Source organism: Mercenaria mercenaria, chromosome 12 (assembly GCF_021730395.1).
Source record: "Mercenaria mercenaria strain notata chromosome 12, MADL_Memer_1, whole genome shotgun sequence".
NCBI lineage: Eukaryota > Metazoa > Mollusca > Bivalvia > Venerida > Veneridae > Mercenaria > Mercenaria mercenaria.
In genome coordinates this window covers 68,668,360-68,685,515 of record NC_069372.1, presented here as the reverse complement: position 1 = coordinate 68,685,515, position 17,156 = coordinate 68,668,360, and the positions used below count along the sequence as shown (strand labels likewise).

General features: G+C 35.6%; 1 protein-coding gene and 1 long non-coding RNA gene across 2 annotated transcripts in view; one reads left to right on the top strand and one right to left on the bottom strand.

Moving 5' to 3' along the window:
- LOC123533706 (uncharacterized) overlaps positions 1 to 17,156 on the top strand; it is a 363,176-nt gene that overhangs the window by 335,794 nt on the left and 10,226 nt on the right. The window lies entirely within an intron of this gene.
- On the bottom strand, positions 4,864 to 12,678 carry LOC123534598 (uncharacterized). The gene is made up of 3 exons (XR_006683043.2): positions 12,570 to 12,678; positions 11,809 to 11,983; positions 4,864 to 5,804 (listed from the first exon to the last, which is right to left on the bottom strand). It is a non-coding gene; the product is annotated as an uncharacterized LOC123534598 (long non-coding RNA).

The following is a 17,156-nucleotide window of genomic DNA, read 5'->3' as shown; positions in this document are numbered from 1 at the left end:
TTTATTACTGATGTATTCCCAACAAAAGAGCAAACCCACAATATATAATTTTGCCCAAATCTAAAAAAATAATGAAAAGTAATTTTTAGCTCATCTGATTTTGAAAAACAATGATTGAAAATGTTTGTAAACAATAAATTTTGCAGCCACATTATACATAAAGCCATTCCGAACCTTCAAGAACAGCACTATTTTCAGTACTATGATATAGAATTTACTGAACTTAATGTGGCTGCTGTACTTTAAGACATCTTAGGTAAAGACTGGATTTGGTGCATGATGAGGGGACAGTTAAGAACATTGTTGCTTTTTGTGTATGATATTTTAAAGTTGAAAAATACTGTGTACCACACAAACCTCTGTGTGAAATGTTTAGATCAACAGCGAAGGACCTGCTACACAGAGGTGATCAGGACCATTGCTGGATGAACTGTGCTGTCGTAAACTCACTTTCTTATCTTTAATTTCTACAATACAAGAGGTATTGCAACCTTTAGAGACTCAGGGCACTGAACAAGCTTTTGTTGAAACAGAAGGAAATTATCTTCCCTACTTTTTAACTCACCTGAGCAAGAAGTGCTCATGGTGAGTGTCAACATTTGTGTTTAAACGACATCTCCTCCAAAACCACTGAATGGATTTTGATGGAACTTGGCCATGATGTTCCTTGGGTCGTCCTCTACCAAAGTTGTTCAAACGGTTTCGCTTGGTTGCACATAGGGGTTGCAAGACCTAAAAATAGAAAAAACTTCAAACGAGATCTCCTCCTAAACAGATGATCCGATTTTGAAATAATTTCACACAAATGGTCCTTATGCTACCCTCTACCAAGATTGTTCAGATCATTTTGATTCGTCAAAAAACATTGCCATAGGGCATGGTCACTTTTCCCTATATGTATATAGAGGAAACTTTAAAAATCTTCTTGTATGAAACTGCTTGTCTGATTTGGAATAATTTTACACAAATGGTCCTTGTGTGACCCTCTACCAAGATTGTTCAAATTATTTTGATTCATCAAAAAAACATGGCCGCCAGAGGGCGTGGTCACTTTTCCCTATATGTATATAGAGGAAACTTTAAAAATCTTTTTGTATGAAACTGCTTGTCCGATTTGGAATAATTTTACACAAATGGTCCTTGTGTGACCCTCTACCAAGATTATTCAAATGATACCGATTCGTCAAAAAACATGGCTGCCAGAGGGCGTTGTCACTTTTCCCTATATGTATATAGTGGAAACTTTAAAAATCTTCTTGTATGAAACTGCATGTCCGATTTTAGAATAATTTTACACAAATGGTCTTTGTGTGACCCTCTACCAAGTTTGTTTAAATTATTTTGATTCGTCAAAAAACATGGCCGCCAGAGGGTGTGGTCACTTTTCCCTATATGTATATAGTTGAAACTTTAAAAATCTTCTTGTGTGAAACTGCTGGCCCGATTTTAAAATAATTTTACACAAATGGTCCTTGTGTGACCCTCTACCAAGATTATTTAAATTATTTTGATTCGTCAAAAAATTTGGCCGCCAGAGGGCGTGGTCACTTTCCCTATATAATAATACTGGAAACTTTAAAAATCTTTTTTGTGTGAAACTGCTGGCCCAGTTTTAAATAATTTGCACAAATGGTTCTTGTGTGACGCTCTACCAAATGTTCAAATTTTTCCAATTCGTCAAAAAACATGGCTGCCAGGGAATGTGGTCACTTTTCTTCTCTGAATCAATAATAGCTAGAGCCTTGATATTTGGGGTGTGATATCAGATTTGTAATGTCTACCATAATTGTTCAAATTATTGCTCCAGGTTCAAAAGTGTGTGTGTGACATGTATATAATATAGGCTAACATAGAAGAAACCTAACTCTGTACTTATACAAACACACTTGAAGCCTTGTACACAGGTGAGCGCTTTAGGGTCAATGACTCTCTTGTTACTTAGAATTTCAGGTTAAAGTTTTGGTGCGCTATGAGACAGCTTGTGTTATTTTTAGACTATGCGTTGCCATAGCAACCACATTTTTACTATTATGGCAACCACATTTTTGCTAAAGCAACAAAATAAAAAGATGTGCATAATCTGAATATAGTCATCTATCCATATGATAAAGTTTCATGAAAAAAGTATTTTACTTTTTAAGTTATCGCAAGACAGACTGATTGACTGTTGGACTGAAGATAAGGGGAAAACCAGAAGTTTTCTTTGGTGAAACACGGGAGTAATGAAAGCAGCTTTTTCCACATTTCAATACATTGTAGATGCAAATTTTAGTCTGCTTAACCTTTAACCTGCTGGCTGCAAGTGATTCTACCATTGCAGACCAAGATCAGCTTGTAGGGATGTGCAGGCAGATCATGGTCTGCACTGGTCACTATTCAGTCAGTAAATTTTCAGTGAACATCCCTTCGAATACCAAAGCGCAGTGCCAAAGTTGAATGATGGACCAGTCCATTTGAGAAATTCAGCAGGCTAAAGGTTAAAGCAACATCCGAGCCTAAACTTGCTTCAGACCTGGCTACAACCTTAGGAGAAAGTAATAATTTGAATGTTCCTCATGGCCATCAAATTTTTTATTGACATACAAAATAAAGGTGACCACCTTTCAATTGAATCTAGAGAAACTTGTCGATTGTAGGAAGTGAAGAGCAGATGAAACTCTTTTGAACTGTTTTTAGTTCTCTGTTTTGTACCTATTTTCTATTTTAACTGTTGAGTTTCACAACTGATGACAGAAGCACAAGAACTATACCTTTTTTCTTTACCTCCATTACTGTACTTTAAAAAACCTTTGCCACTACTGAACAGAATCAAATGGTGTACTGGTAGATGGAAATGAGTGGAAAACCTTTTTTGATTTACTAGTACCTCCCCTCTTCACTTTTGAAACACACAGGCAGGGGATGTGGCCAGTTTTTGGAGTTTACTCTTAAGCTTTAATTTATAGTTCTGTAGTGTTCATATTGGAAGACAAAGCTTCTGTTAAAAGATACATGACCACTACATTTCTTGCTTCTTGTTGTTTAAAGTTCATTTATTTTACTACCTGAAATTATACACAAGAAACATCTGCAATATTCACAGTTTACTACATGTTTATTTGTACATTTCAGACGTGATGACACTCACATAGGCTATATTGATTATAGGTGCATATGATACTGCAAGCAACAAGTCTTATATGTAATTCACACTTATATATAAAAGTTATTATAAATATTTTGGCAAAGTTTGGCCACTCCATTGTTTGTAGTAAATCGACGGTAACGGAAATTAGCCGACCGGGAGGAAACCAGACGCGTCTGTAAAGCACCACATCATTACTCCACGGTTGGCTGTGGAAGCAACAATCAGCGCCACATGAAGGCAAGGGATACCACAGTACACCACAGTAAATTAAACATTCCCCATAACTCGACGGTTGGCTGCCAAAGTAATGAAGGAATATTTAGCGGACCAACCGAGCAAGGCAACTATACTATAATGAGCAAGGCTATGACATAAGCAAGGCTATGACACATTTAAGCAAGGCTAGTCAGATATTGCCAAGGCACTAGAGCAATACCTTTTACACAGTAACATCCATACTATGACAACGTTCGAAAGCACGCCCGTTCGTGGTCGACAGAATTTTTCTCGGCCCTTAATATACTAGGAGTGACATAAGTATAAAGATAAAATGATTAACTGGAATTTTAAATGAAGTCTAAATAAATCACTATCTGTATAACTTAAAATGTCTTTTGGTCCTCAATCCATAACTTGGTAAATTATCATCTGGATTTCTCATCATCAACCATCTGGGAAAATGTTAACACCAAATTCGATTTGTCTGTTTCACGATTGATTTGTAGCCGAGGAATCCGTTCAGTTCCGTATCTATGTAAGATACCTGGATTCTGTTCACTTCCGATGTTAGCATCCAACGGCAGCATATCATCTGTAACGTAAGTACTTCACAGAACAGTTAGATTGCCATAGCATAAATTAAAATTAGGTTAAGATTAATTTTAGCATAAAAAACAGAAATTTTATTATTGGGGTGTGGCGGGTGGGCAATTTAACACCGGTCTGAAACGCTAGCCAGTACACCTTAAATTCAACTGTGAATATTGCAAGTGATCTGGAGTTAATATAACGCTTGAGTGGTTCCCAGACGCTAAGGCGTTCATAATTATTCTATTGTGTTTAGACAGGTAACCAATAAATCATAAAACTGGATTACGTTTCTAGTTTACACACCTAGCAACAAGATAGCCATTAAGGTATAGGTCCATGTTTCGGAGAAAAAAGTTCGAACGTCATCAAATCATAGAAAGAAAGCATTGTTTTACCTGAAAATTTAACGACGTATAAAACATTTATATTATTCTACAAAACCATTGTCAATTTACTGATATATTTATTGAATTCCGGAAAGGGACTGCATGAAGGGGCCACACTTCTGGACAGTTCAGCAAGTTTAAAAACTCACCATTTTTTAAAAGCTGTTACACGTCTTCGTGTTGATGCATTTGCAACATCGTGCGAGTGTTTAAACTTTACATAACTAAGTAAAACATCGTTTTTGACGATTGTTTACATTTATTTGTATACAAATGACATTCTTATTTAAAGGGGGACAACTCATTCAGAATATTTTAAGTATCCAACTCTGTGGGACAGAACAGTAAAACATGTATTGGACAGATAAGTTGTGTGTCAAGATGCTGCTCATTCGTTCAAAAAATCTGTTGTTTTGTGATATACTGCTAAACCTTAATTTCGTGAGAAAATAAATGTAATTATTTTTAGGCAAAATAATTTATATTATTTAAGCAAAGACTTGGTATATAGTATCAGCCATCTTAACACGCCACTCTAGAAAAAAAACACAAACTCATGTTGGAAACAAGATTTATTCAGAACTCAAAACGGAATGGTCACAATATATGATGTATCACACTATCAAATGTGTACAATGTCATGTATTTATATTTCATTTAATAACATTAGAAAATATTTAGTCTGCTCCAACAGTCTTCAAGTCAAACAAGAGCCGTTTTTAAACACATATGCTCCATCTCCCATGGTGGCCTGTTGGAGTCCAAGTCGGTGTGTAATTTTGTATGCTATGACCTTGACCTTTAACTGAATGACCTCAAAAACATCAGTAGTCATCTACTGAATACAGGATATCTCCTAAGAAGACTGACAGCCAAGCCAAAGCATTCTTTCATTATAGAGCAGAAACTATTTTCAGTCTAGGTCACTGTGACCTTGACCTTTGACCTACTGACCATCAAAACAATAGGGGTGATCTACAGAATGAAGGCAATCATCCTATGAGTTTAATCTTTTCTCTTGTAGTTGACCAGAAACCAAATAGTATACCAACACACTGACAGACAGACTGACAGTGAGCAAGCATAATTAATTGATAACCAGTTCACTAACCCTAGAAACCTCTTATTTTTCTTGGTAAAAACCTAGCTGTTGCCATGACAAAAATGCACCTAGATATAAAAATTATTTCATTCTTCTAAATGAACTGACTCTCTCTAAATATACATAGAAAATAAAGAATATATAAATTATTTATACATAAAACAATGCCAGCGTAAATAAGTACCACAAAACAAATTTTGAAATATTGGCAATAATTATTGTCTCTTAATTTAAAATAATCACAAATGGTGGGTTCTTTTTGGTGCCAAGTGTGATGGTGTCTATCTAGTTTGTGTGTTTCTTTAAAACTTTTTCCTCATCCATAGGTGATTCTCTTCATAAGCCCTGGCTGGAGTGTTGATGCTTTGAGATTTAGGATCTGAAAAAGCCATAAAAACTAATTTTATACCAAACAGTATCTGAATCCATTTCAATACTTATTATTGAGTCGGCTAAACGCTGAAAGCGTTTGACCAGTCCTTGCTATCGCCCGATTTCTCATCCTCATTAAATGGCCTCACAACACAGCGAAGTGATGTAGTTCCATTAGACTGTCTCTAATTTCAAAGAGTTCATTGATTGGATGAAGTTCAGTTATGTCAATCCCATTTGCTATGACCAATATACGATGTAATCTATCAAATTTATGACGTGTAATTGTGCAATACTCGAATAAAGCCACATATTTTCTTTCGTGGTAACTCATTTAGCATAAACACGCATAACGATTCTGCTGGATTTGGTAATACATTTGCGCATATGATTATGGCGACTAATTTTATGCCCTTTTGTCACAAAATAGCAAATGTGATGTTCATAAATTCAAATTAAAACTGCATATTAACTTATTAGCCACATAATCCATTTGTTACCCTGTCCGTTTCAAAAAATAATCTTTAAAATCATTGCGCAAATAACAAATTCATTGCGCTGTGCATTTCATGTATTGCGCAGGCTTACCAAGCTTGCGTAACATCCAGCGAAAGACAAAATATAGTTCCAGAACATAATGCTATTATTTTATTGAGTCAGGTAACTCTGAAAGCATTGGAATGTCTCTTATAAAAGAGTTTATGAAATGATTTAAATAAGAGGTAATTTCACCGTAAACTTCAATGTCAGATACTGCCAATTGCTGCTTATCTGTCTCCGTATGATCACAATTTGTAAAACATATTGTTGAAACTGGAGATTTAGAAAAGTGTAATCGTATCCGGATATAATTTTTTAGGTAAATATCGAGTTGTGTTATGAAATTTCAACATTCAAGTAATAGACATGATAGATGTTATTATAACAGAAATGATTCTAGAATTTATTTTTATAACACATACATAGAATCTATATCAGACTCATATTCTAGTCCTGAGGCATGATCTGAAAGTAAAAATATGAAGTCACAGTCATTCATACTTTGGATATTGTAATACTAAAAAGAATCTAGGTAATATTTAGAAATTGAAACATAAATTGTTCAGTTAGAAATCAAACCAAAGGCTGTATCAAGGGTCTAAATATTCAAAAATTTCTTGTGGTGATACCCCAAACCCTACTTGCAGGAGGGGGTATCCTCCCACACCCTCCCGCCATATTGTCACTTTACAGTTTGATACATTTGCCCTTTTACCACCTGCCACAATGCCCATTTCAAAATCTGACTGCAATTCAAAGCGGGAAGGAACACCCCTCCCCACACCCACCCTGCTACCAACCAAGTAAAAAATTAATGGATCAAACATTTTTCAGCCCAGTCTGGGCCTGTCTGTCTACATGAATCAAAATGGATAATTGAAAGTGCATGGACCTGGGGGTTTACTGACATGGTTTTTAAGGGGTTAAAAGGTCTGAAATAGAATAAATGATGGTTTTAACTAAAAAAGAACTGCATTTATTAATATCAGTTATCTTTTTCGAAATTGGTAGCTAGTCCGAGTAACTTCCGTTTCGAATGCGCAATTTTCCTGTCAGTGTAAACATTTATGACACTATATATTGACACTCGACAATATTTACATATCTCTAAATGCAAAAGTAAGTTTACTTTAAATTCACATCACTTATAATATGATTGAACAATACCTAACGTATGACACGGTTATCGCCAGGCCCGTTATCTGTAAAATATCTGAACAGTTCTTTCGTCCATCCGTTACAAAATGTATGTGGCAATCCGCGCTGTAAAATTTCAATATATAAATTGTCATATTCAAATTTTATCATGTGTGAATATACACCAGCTGATAATTGCCTGTTTTGGTAATGCCGGAGGCAAATGTTTACTGGAAAAATATATATAGGCATGGGAAGTAATCTTAGTGTCAGCTGTCAAATTGTAGTTTGTTCTTTCAACATTTTTATTTTTGCAAACCACTCTTCAACTTTAGAGAAATATATTTGGTTAAAATACTTGTATAATGTCAATCAAAGTTTTACTAGGCACCGATTGAATGTTCATTTCATCTATTGTAACAAAATCTCTGTTTAGTTGGGGGAAAAAAACACTAAAAACAAACTGAAACTGATAGACTGTACTACCAGTACATAAATCATTAGCCGACTCTCAGGCCCTTCAGGCCTTTGATTTACAAGTCATCTTTAGGTATATACTTCTTATGAATTTCCACAATTTTCTTAAAAAAAATATTTTCAGTGGTAATTCCTACTTTGTATATTTTTATGCCCCCGAAGGGAGGCATATTAGTTTTCAACTGTCCGTCTGTTCGTTCGTTAGTTAGTTCGTTCCCTCGTCACAACGTTAACTTTTTGCATGAAGGCACTTTACTTGCGAACCACTGCACCCAGGACCTTCAAACCTCACTGCTGATAGTACTTATTGAGTATACCACCCCTACTGACTTTGGGGTCACCAGGTCAAAGGTCAAGGTCACAGGGGCCAATGTTAACTTTTTGCATGAAGGCCTTTTACTCGCAAAGCACTGCACCCAGGACTTTCAATCTTCACATGCTGATAGTACTTATTGAGTACACCATCCCTGCTGATATTGGGGTCATCAGGCCAAAGGTCAAGGTCACAGGGGCCAACGTTAACTTTTTGCATGAAGGCACTTTACTCGCGAACCACAGCACCCAGAACCTTCAAACTTCACATGCTGATAGTACTTATTGAGTACACCAATCCTACTGACTTTGGGGTCACCAGTTCAAAGGTCAAGGTCACAGTGGCCAATGTTAACTTTTTGCATGAAGGCACTTTACTCGTGAACCACTTCACCCAGGACCTTCAAACTTCACATGCTGATAGTACTTATTGAGTACACCACCCCTACTGACTTTGGGGTCACCAGGTCAAAGGTCAAGGTGCTGCGGGGGCATTTGTCACCATTAGTGACAGCTCTTGTTGAATAAAGAATAAAGTTTTTAACCCTTAGCCTGCTAAATTTCTAAAATGGACTGTTCCATCATTCAGTCTGGGCAACACCATTTATTATTCGAAGGGGTGTTCACTGAAAATTTACTAACTGAATAGCGAACAGTGCAGACCATGATCAGCCTGCATGGATGTGCAGGCTGATCTTGGTCTGCACTGGTCGCAAAGGCAAAACCAATCGCCGCCAGCAGGCTAAGGGTTAATAGACATATTATGACCAAACTGAATATGATTTTGTGGTGTTGTGACCAATGCAATGTACATTGTACCTTGGTGCAAGGTTGTAAATCTTAGATTGGAGATAGTCTAGAAATGCAAGCATATGATTGGCTGACTTTGTGCTCAAACATGAAACTGACCAATGAGAATGCAGTATTCTTAGACTGATCTTTTAGTTTTATACCTCATACTATTGTGAGGTCAGTTAATGTCTTTGTTTTAGCCATAGTAGATATTTTGTTCACTGTTTCCTTAGATTTGAGAATACATGGCCAGATAATATCTGTTTAACATTGAAAAATACTTTTACGGTTATGATTTTTTTTCAGGAATATGGACAGTGTAAAATTTGTCAATATAACAAAAATAAATCACTCATGGAATTTACAAAAAATAGTGCCGCACAAATACAATATCGCAGTATAAAAACAAGAGCTGTCTATAAGACAGCCAATGCTCGACTATTCGAATTTTTGTCCCAGAAGCCAGAAAATATTACCCTAAATGTTAAAATATATATAGAGAGTTTCAATCCAGTATCTGCATTAGTTTTTGAGATAGTAACTTGCATGCAAAACTTTAACCAGAAGTTTTAAGTTCACAAGGGGACATAATCTGACCAAAATGCACGTCAGAGTTATGGGACTTGATGCAATCAACTAGTTTTATAACCCCAAAGGCACATGTGAAGTTACAATATAACATCTGCATTTGTTCTGCAGATAGAAACTTGCATGTAAAACTTTAACCAGGATTTTCTAAGTCCAAAAGGGGGCATAATTTACCCAAAATACATTTTAGAGCTATGGGACTTGACCCAGTGAGGTTGGTAATTGACCTAGAAAAAGAAAAAATAAGTTTCAAATTTATGCCTTTAAGTAATAGCTGTATGTACTTGCAGGCAAAACTTTAGCAGGATTTTCTAAGTACAAAAGGGGGCATAATTTGCCCAAAATACATGTCAGAGTTATGGGACTTGATCCAGTGAGGTTGGTAATTGATCTTGAAAAAGTAAGAATAAGTTTAAAGTCTATATGCCTTTTAGTAATAGCTGTATGTACTTGCACGCAAAACTTTTACCAGGATTTTCTAAGTCCAAAAGGGGGCATAATTTGGCCAAAATGCAGGTCAGAGTTATGGGACTTGATGCTGTCAACAAGTTTTATAACCCCGAAGACACATGTGAAGTTTCAATTCAATATCTGCATTAGTTTTGGAGATAATAACTTGCATGTTAAACTTTAACCAGGATTTTCTAAGTCCTAAAGGGGGCATTATTTGCTCAAAATACATGTCAGAGCTACGGGACTTGACCCAGTGAGGTTGGTAATTGACCTAGAAAAAGAAAAAAATAAGTTTCAAAGCTATATGCTTTTAAATGATAGCCATATGTACTTGCGTGCAAAACTTTAACCAAGGTGTGATGCCGTTGCCGACGCCAGGGTGAGTAGAATAGCTAGACTATTCTTCAAGCTAGACTATTCTTCAACAAGAGTGCCAGAATGTCACAATATACGCCCGTCACAGCAAATTTCTTTACACTAGCACCTGTATTTGCAAATGGAATTTTAATTTTCTAGTTGTTAACAATGTTTTTTTTTAGAAATTATTGTAATTCTTTTATTTTTCTAAGTCCACAAAAAAATCCTTACCAGGTAGAGATACCTTAAAATACACCCAAAATTTGAAAGTAACATCAATGTTGTACCACAGAAAAGTGGTCTTGGTTTTTCCCTAGTGTCAATTATAAAAAAGTTACAATGTAAGTTATTTATAGTAAGAACTAAGGGAAGTTAATCTTTAAAGAGAGAGAGAGAGAAAAAAAAAGAATTAAAAAAGAATAAAAATTACAAGTCCATACAAAAACCCTTACCAGGTAGAGATAGCTCAAAATACACCTCAGAATTGGATGTAACATGCATGTTGTACTACAGAAAAGTGGTCTCGATTTTTCCCTACGACTTGTAATGAAAAAGTTACAATATAAGCTATTTATAGTAACAGCAAAGGGAAGTAATTCAAAAGAAGGGACCAGTGCATGACACTCCGTCTCATGATGGTATACAATTGTGCCAAGTTACATCAAAATCCCTCCATGCATGAAGAAGAAATGCTCCGGACAAAGTCATTCTTGTATCTGACCTTTGGCCTCTAAGTGTGACCTTGACCTTAGTCCTAGGGACCTGGTTCTTGCGCATGACACTCCTTCTCATGCTTTTGAATATTTGTGCCAAGTTGTATCAAAATCCCTCAATGCATGAAGAAGAAATGCTCCGGACAAAGTTTTCATTCTTGTATCCTTGACCTCTAAGTGTGACCTTGACCTTAGACCTAGGGACCTGGTTCTTGCGCATGACACTCCGTCTCATGATGGTGAACAACTATGCTAAGTTTCATCAAAATCCCTCCATGCATGAAGAAGATATGCTCCGGACAAAGTCATTCTTGAATTTGACCTTTAACCTCTAAGTGTGACCTTGACCTTAGACCTAGGGACCTGGTTCTTGCGCATGACACTCCGTCTCATGATGGTGAACAACTGTGCTAAGTTTCATTAAAATCCGTCCATGCATGTAGAAGATATGCTCCGGACAAGGTCTGTGGACACCGCCGCCTGCCCGCCCGCCCGCCAGGGGCGTTCCCATAATACGTCCCGTTTTTCAAACGGGCGTATAAAAAGTCGAGCTAATAATCACAGAGTGTTTCAGTTAAGAATGGAAGTATTTTTACATTACACAATGCGATTTAAAGCTGAATGAGGATTATATAGTCATACCAGTGTTCCTCAAGTTCTTTGTAGTTCTCCTTGGACTCCTGTCGACATTATGGCTGATGCTTGAACCTTCATCTCCAGATACTTTCTGGTCATCCTCTGGTAGACCAGCATCCTGGACACTCATTGCTCTGGCAAGATGTCCGGTGGTAGGTAGTTTACAGACAAGTGTATCAGACTGCCAGGTCAGAGAAAAGAAAAAACAGTGATGCCATATACATATTTATCATATGTCTAATATCATTGGAGTGAAATAATGCCATTACATAAATTTGGTATTACACTAGTGTAATAAAGCTTTGACCACTGAAATGGAAGAGAGGGCCACCTAACAGTAAAGAGAACAAAAGAGAACAATAGCTTCAATCCGTAAACAATAGAATAAAGGGCCAGGGCCCCCTATTCAAACAAAAGAAAATAACAAAAGAAATGGCCCCCTCTTTCATTTCGGCCGGACATCTGTCCGTCCGCAATTTCGTCCGTCCTTCCGTCTGTGCATTCGTCCGAAGTTCGTGACATGCCTAGCTCAAAAGTATTTGATATAAATTAATGAAACCTTGCATGAGTCTTTATCATGATATGAACTTGCGCACCTTCTATTTTTCGACTGGCTCCGCCCCCTAATTTTAGAGTTATGGCCCCTGAAATAGTCAAAAGGTTATAACACACTATAAATAGCCACCACTATATATTCTATATAAAATGACAAGTTTTCACAATGCTGCAATACACACCTAGACCCATTTTAAATTTCTTTAACTTACATTTTCTTGTAGGGCAACATTTATACTGTAAAAATATCCAAAGAAAAGTAGGGGTCATGTTTGATGCAAGAAAAATATTTCTGGTCAAACGGACACACCGTAATTTTTACACTGAAATGACAATCACAATTTAGGGTAGGAGTGTATGAATAAATTTCACATGTTAAATCAGTTTGGAGTCTTTTTTTCAACATGCAAATGCTACCAGTATGTCAAGTACAGGCATGCAATATGATTTCAACCAATATATAGCAATGATTTCAAACAAAAAATCCTTCTTACAGCAAAAAAAACTGAGAACTATTTGAATCTGCCATTATGCGACTACCATTTTTTCATAGGTGCTCAGGCTATTTAGTGTCTGTATGCCAAAAATGCACATTTTCACCTTGTGACAGGCCTAGCTCAAAAAGTATTTGATATAGATTTATGAAACCTTGCATGAGTCTTAATCATGATATGAACTTGCGCACCTCCTATTTTTCATCTGGGTCTGCCCCCTATTTCTAGAGTTATGGCCCCTGAAATAGTCAAAAATGCACATTTTCACCTTGTGACATGCCTAGCTCAAAAAGTATTTCATATAAATTGATGAAACCTTGCATGAGTCTTTATCATGGTATGAACTTGCGCACCTCCTATTTTTCGTCTGGCTCCGCTTCCTATTTTTAGAGTTATGGCCCCTGAAATAGTCAAAAATGCACATTTTCACCTTGTGACATGCCTAGCTCAAAAAGTATTTGATATAAATTGATGAAACCTTGCATGAATCTTATTCATGATATGAACTTGCGCACCTCCTATTTTTCTGTGTGTGAAAAATATAACATTTTGTAGTCGTACTGCAAGTATTTATTCAGTTAAAAAATTGACTGATACCTTCCCTCATGGAAAAACCCTGAATATTTGGGAATTGTAATCTGAATAATTCCTGAACATTTCTGAATTTGTCTGAAAATCCCTTCTTTGCTAATTTCTGAATACTTGCTTCAATTGGCAAAATTCAGAAAAAAAATCAGAAATGTTCAGACATCAATTCAGAAATGTTCAGACATTAGTTCAGAAATATTCAGATCACTTCAGAAATGTTCAAACATAATTCAGAAATATTCAGACATGATTCAGACATTTTCATAAATCAGTTCAATCACATTTAGAAAATCTCAGGCATCAATACAGAAATATTCAGCCATTTACAAAATCTGAAAACTATATTTGTGAAAACTTCTGAGTATTTCTGAAACTTTTCTTAACATATGCTTTTCATTAACACTTTTTGCATTTGACTTTTATTTTAAAACCTTGATCTGTAAATAATCAATACACTTACATCAAGTTATTTTTTGTTCAGAATTGAATAAAAATGTTTTCTGTTTTAATAGTCCAGCACCAGAATAGAATAATTCAGGAGTAACTTTCAACAATAATACAGACATGTATGTTCATTCAGTATTTAGGTAAGGCCAGGCCAATATGATTACGTTTATAGTACATTATTACTATATTATAGCGCCCTTTTCATGATAAACATTTTACATAAAAGGGCAGTCACACAGGGTACAATTTAACCAGTACTAACAAAGAATGATCTGAACATGGGGACACAGATAGAAGGTCCATGAACTTAATACAGGCTTGTCTGGCTAACAACCTAGCTTTTTGCAAATGGACTGTCCGGTTCTTTAACATGCCCGATAGATTTTTGTATTTTGCAAATTTTCCCAATTAATTAAGACAATTTCCGAGAGCAGTTTCCCAATGCCTGGCAGCCACAGTTTTGCTATGAACACCAAGTGCATTAAGGAAAAATGAATATATTATTTTGTTGATTAATTGTAATATTGTTGAAGTCTATATACATGTGAGAAAAAGACAGTGAAGGGTCTTAAAAAGATCTTGGTTTTGAAAGGCTGTACCAAATTTTTCTTTTTTAAAAATAAAAATAAAAATCTTTTTAATAGAATAGCAGTGATTGTTTAACATTTACTGAATACATAGATTATTGATGTGAATGTTAAGGGAGAATACACACTTTATCCAAACATGCATTACTTACTCACCGCATGTCTTACTACTTGTATGTTTTTGTATTGTGAGCCGGTGGCATAGGTATCTTTTGTGTATAAAAATATTTTTGAAATTGTGAATTTAGAAATTCATAACAAGAAACATTTTTAATTTATTTCTGGTATGTGCATTTCAGTAGTATTTTAGAAAAATTGGTCAAATGGAATATCCTTAATTTACTTTTTAATCTTTCAGGAATATTTCAGTAAAAGCTCGGGAAAATCATCTTCTGAAACTTTCCGAATTTGTCTCTAAATCTTTCAGATACAGTTCAGTACAAGTTCAGAAACACTCAGAAATGTCCACAACATAAACTCCCTGTTCAGAAAGATTCAGACTGCTAAAATGGTTCAGACAGGGTTCAGTCTATGTTCAGACATGTTTCAGAAATATTCAGAAAAATAATTTCACCGAGTCACAATAAGGTAGAAAATATGTCAGGCAGCCAGTATGTTCGGCCAGTAAAGCACTGCCGTATATAAGCAAGGGGTCATGGATTCAAGGGCAATATTGCATACTTCTACCTAATATTGCACTGGCTGATATCAGTTTTTCAATTAAGTGAATGAATGAATGAATGAATGAATGTGCAGGCTGATCAAGATGTGCAGGCTAATCAAGATCTGCATTGTTCGCCTTTCAGTCAGTATCTTTTTTGGTAAGCACCCCTTCTAACAGTTAATGGTAGTCCAAATTGAAAGATGGACAAGTTCATTATAGAAATTTAGCACGGTAAGGGTTATTATGAATAAACCATTTACTCAACTGGAAATTATTAACATGTAATTTACTGTGTTCATTGTTATCAATTATAGATATTAAATGGGTTTATATTTATTTGTTCAACAGCAATGTTTTCCTAAATGGTTTACAATCTTGTATTGACAGCAAGTAAAATATGGTCAACCTTTCAATGATGGGAAGTTGGGGCTCCAGTGTCCTGTGATCAGCATCTTGTCTTTTCTTTGATTTGTTTGGGGGCATACTGATTTCTTTCACAGACAGCTATGAGGATAATATTGTAAACTTCCTGTGAAACTTGAGCATTTTTCTGAAAATATTTCAGCAAAACATAATATTTTATAGATATTTCATTTGTTTCCTTAAAATATTAAGTAATTTTTAGCACAAAAATTCATGTTAGTGCTTGAAACTGCCACAAGATGCTTTGTAACTATTATGATAACATTCTTAAACATATTCTAGAAAAACTGTGCATTTTTCTGAAAACTTTATGCAATAAATTACTGTTTTCAAGATATGCTTTTTATTTCCATGAGATAGTATTCAGAAAAGTTAGAAAAATCAAGATAATTGCTCAAAGTGTTAAGATAGCTGTCTTACTGATATTGAGATACTAATGTAAATATTCCAACAATATTTCCAGGAAACTTTCAGCTATTGAGAAAAATCATCTTTTCAGAAAACTTCGCTTTATCAAGATAGTTTTTTTTAAGAATCACAATAGCTACCTCGCTGGCAGAAATATGCCAACATAGATTTAAATGCCAATTTTTTATTTTGAAATTCAATTATATAAAAACAAGACTTAACTTCAAGCAAATCAAGCTGGACTTTTTTCTATAAAAATCACTATTCCCATAGAACTCCCTTCAAATGGATGACCTCTTACTGGTAATTTGTGACATATTAATAGACAAACTATAAAGTGATTCCAATATACTCTCAAAACCTTGTTTTGTAGGGGTAGATTATTCTCAAAACCTTGTTTTGTAGGGGTAGATTATTTATTTATTTGGGTTTTACGGCGCACCAACACAGTATAGGTTGGCGCTAAACAAGACTACAAATTTTGGTTTCACATTTGTAGGGGTAGGGCTTTCATATTATATTTATAATAATTATTATTCACTCAGTCTAGCTGCTATTAGACATTTACGAATTAAGTCTACGTGGACTGTGAACACCTAAGACGATCGATTTTTCAAGGGGACCGTCTCAACATGATAATTTTAATTTATGTTTGGTAGGAAAACATTCCTATAATGATGGTAAGGTCTGGCTTAATATGTCACTGCACAGGATAATATTTGGATATGTCTGTCCGTCCGTCTGTTCGCCAGAGAAATGTTTTGTTATACATATCGCAAAAAGTATTTGATCTAGCGTCATAACACTTTCCTGAAATGTTCTTCAATATTATAAGTTGCGCATCTGCGACAAAGTTGAAAAGATGAGCTAGTCTGATCGCAATGTATCCGTATTCCATCGTCGTCGTCGTCGTCCAACATGAAACAATCTAAACTGGGTCAGTCGGGATCAAAATGTAGGTCAGCAGGTAAAACATTGTAGAAAACGTAATATCTTGCGTCTCCATTCCTTTGTTGTTATTATACGCCCGAAGGGACGTATTTTGGGATACCACAGGTGTTCATCTGGCTGTCTGTCTGTCAGTCTGTTTGTGTGTCTGTCCGTCTGTCTGTCCGTCTGTTCGTTAACAATTTCGTGTCGACTCCGCTCCTTGAAGGATTTTAAACAAACTTGAAACAAATGTGATCC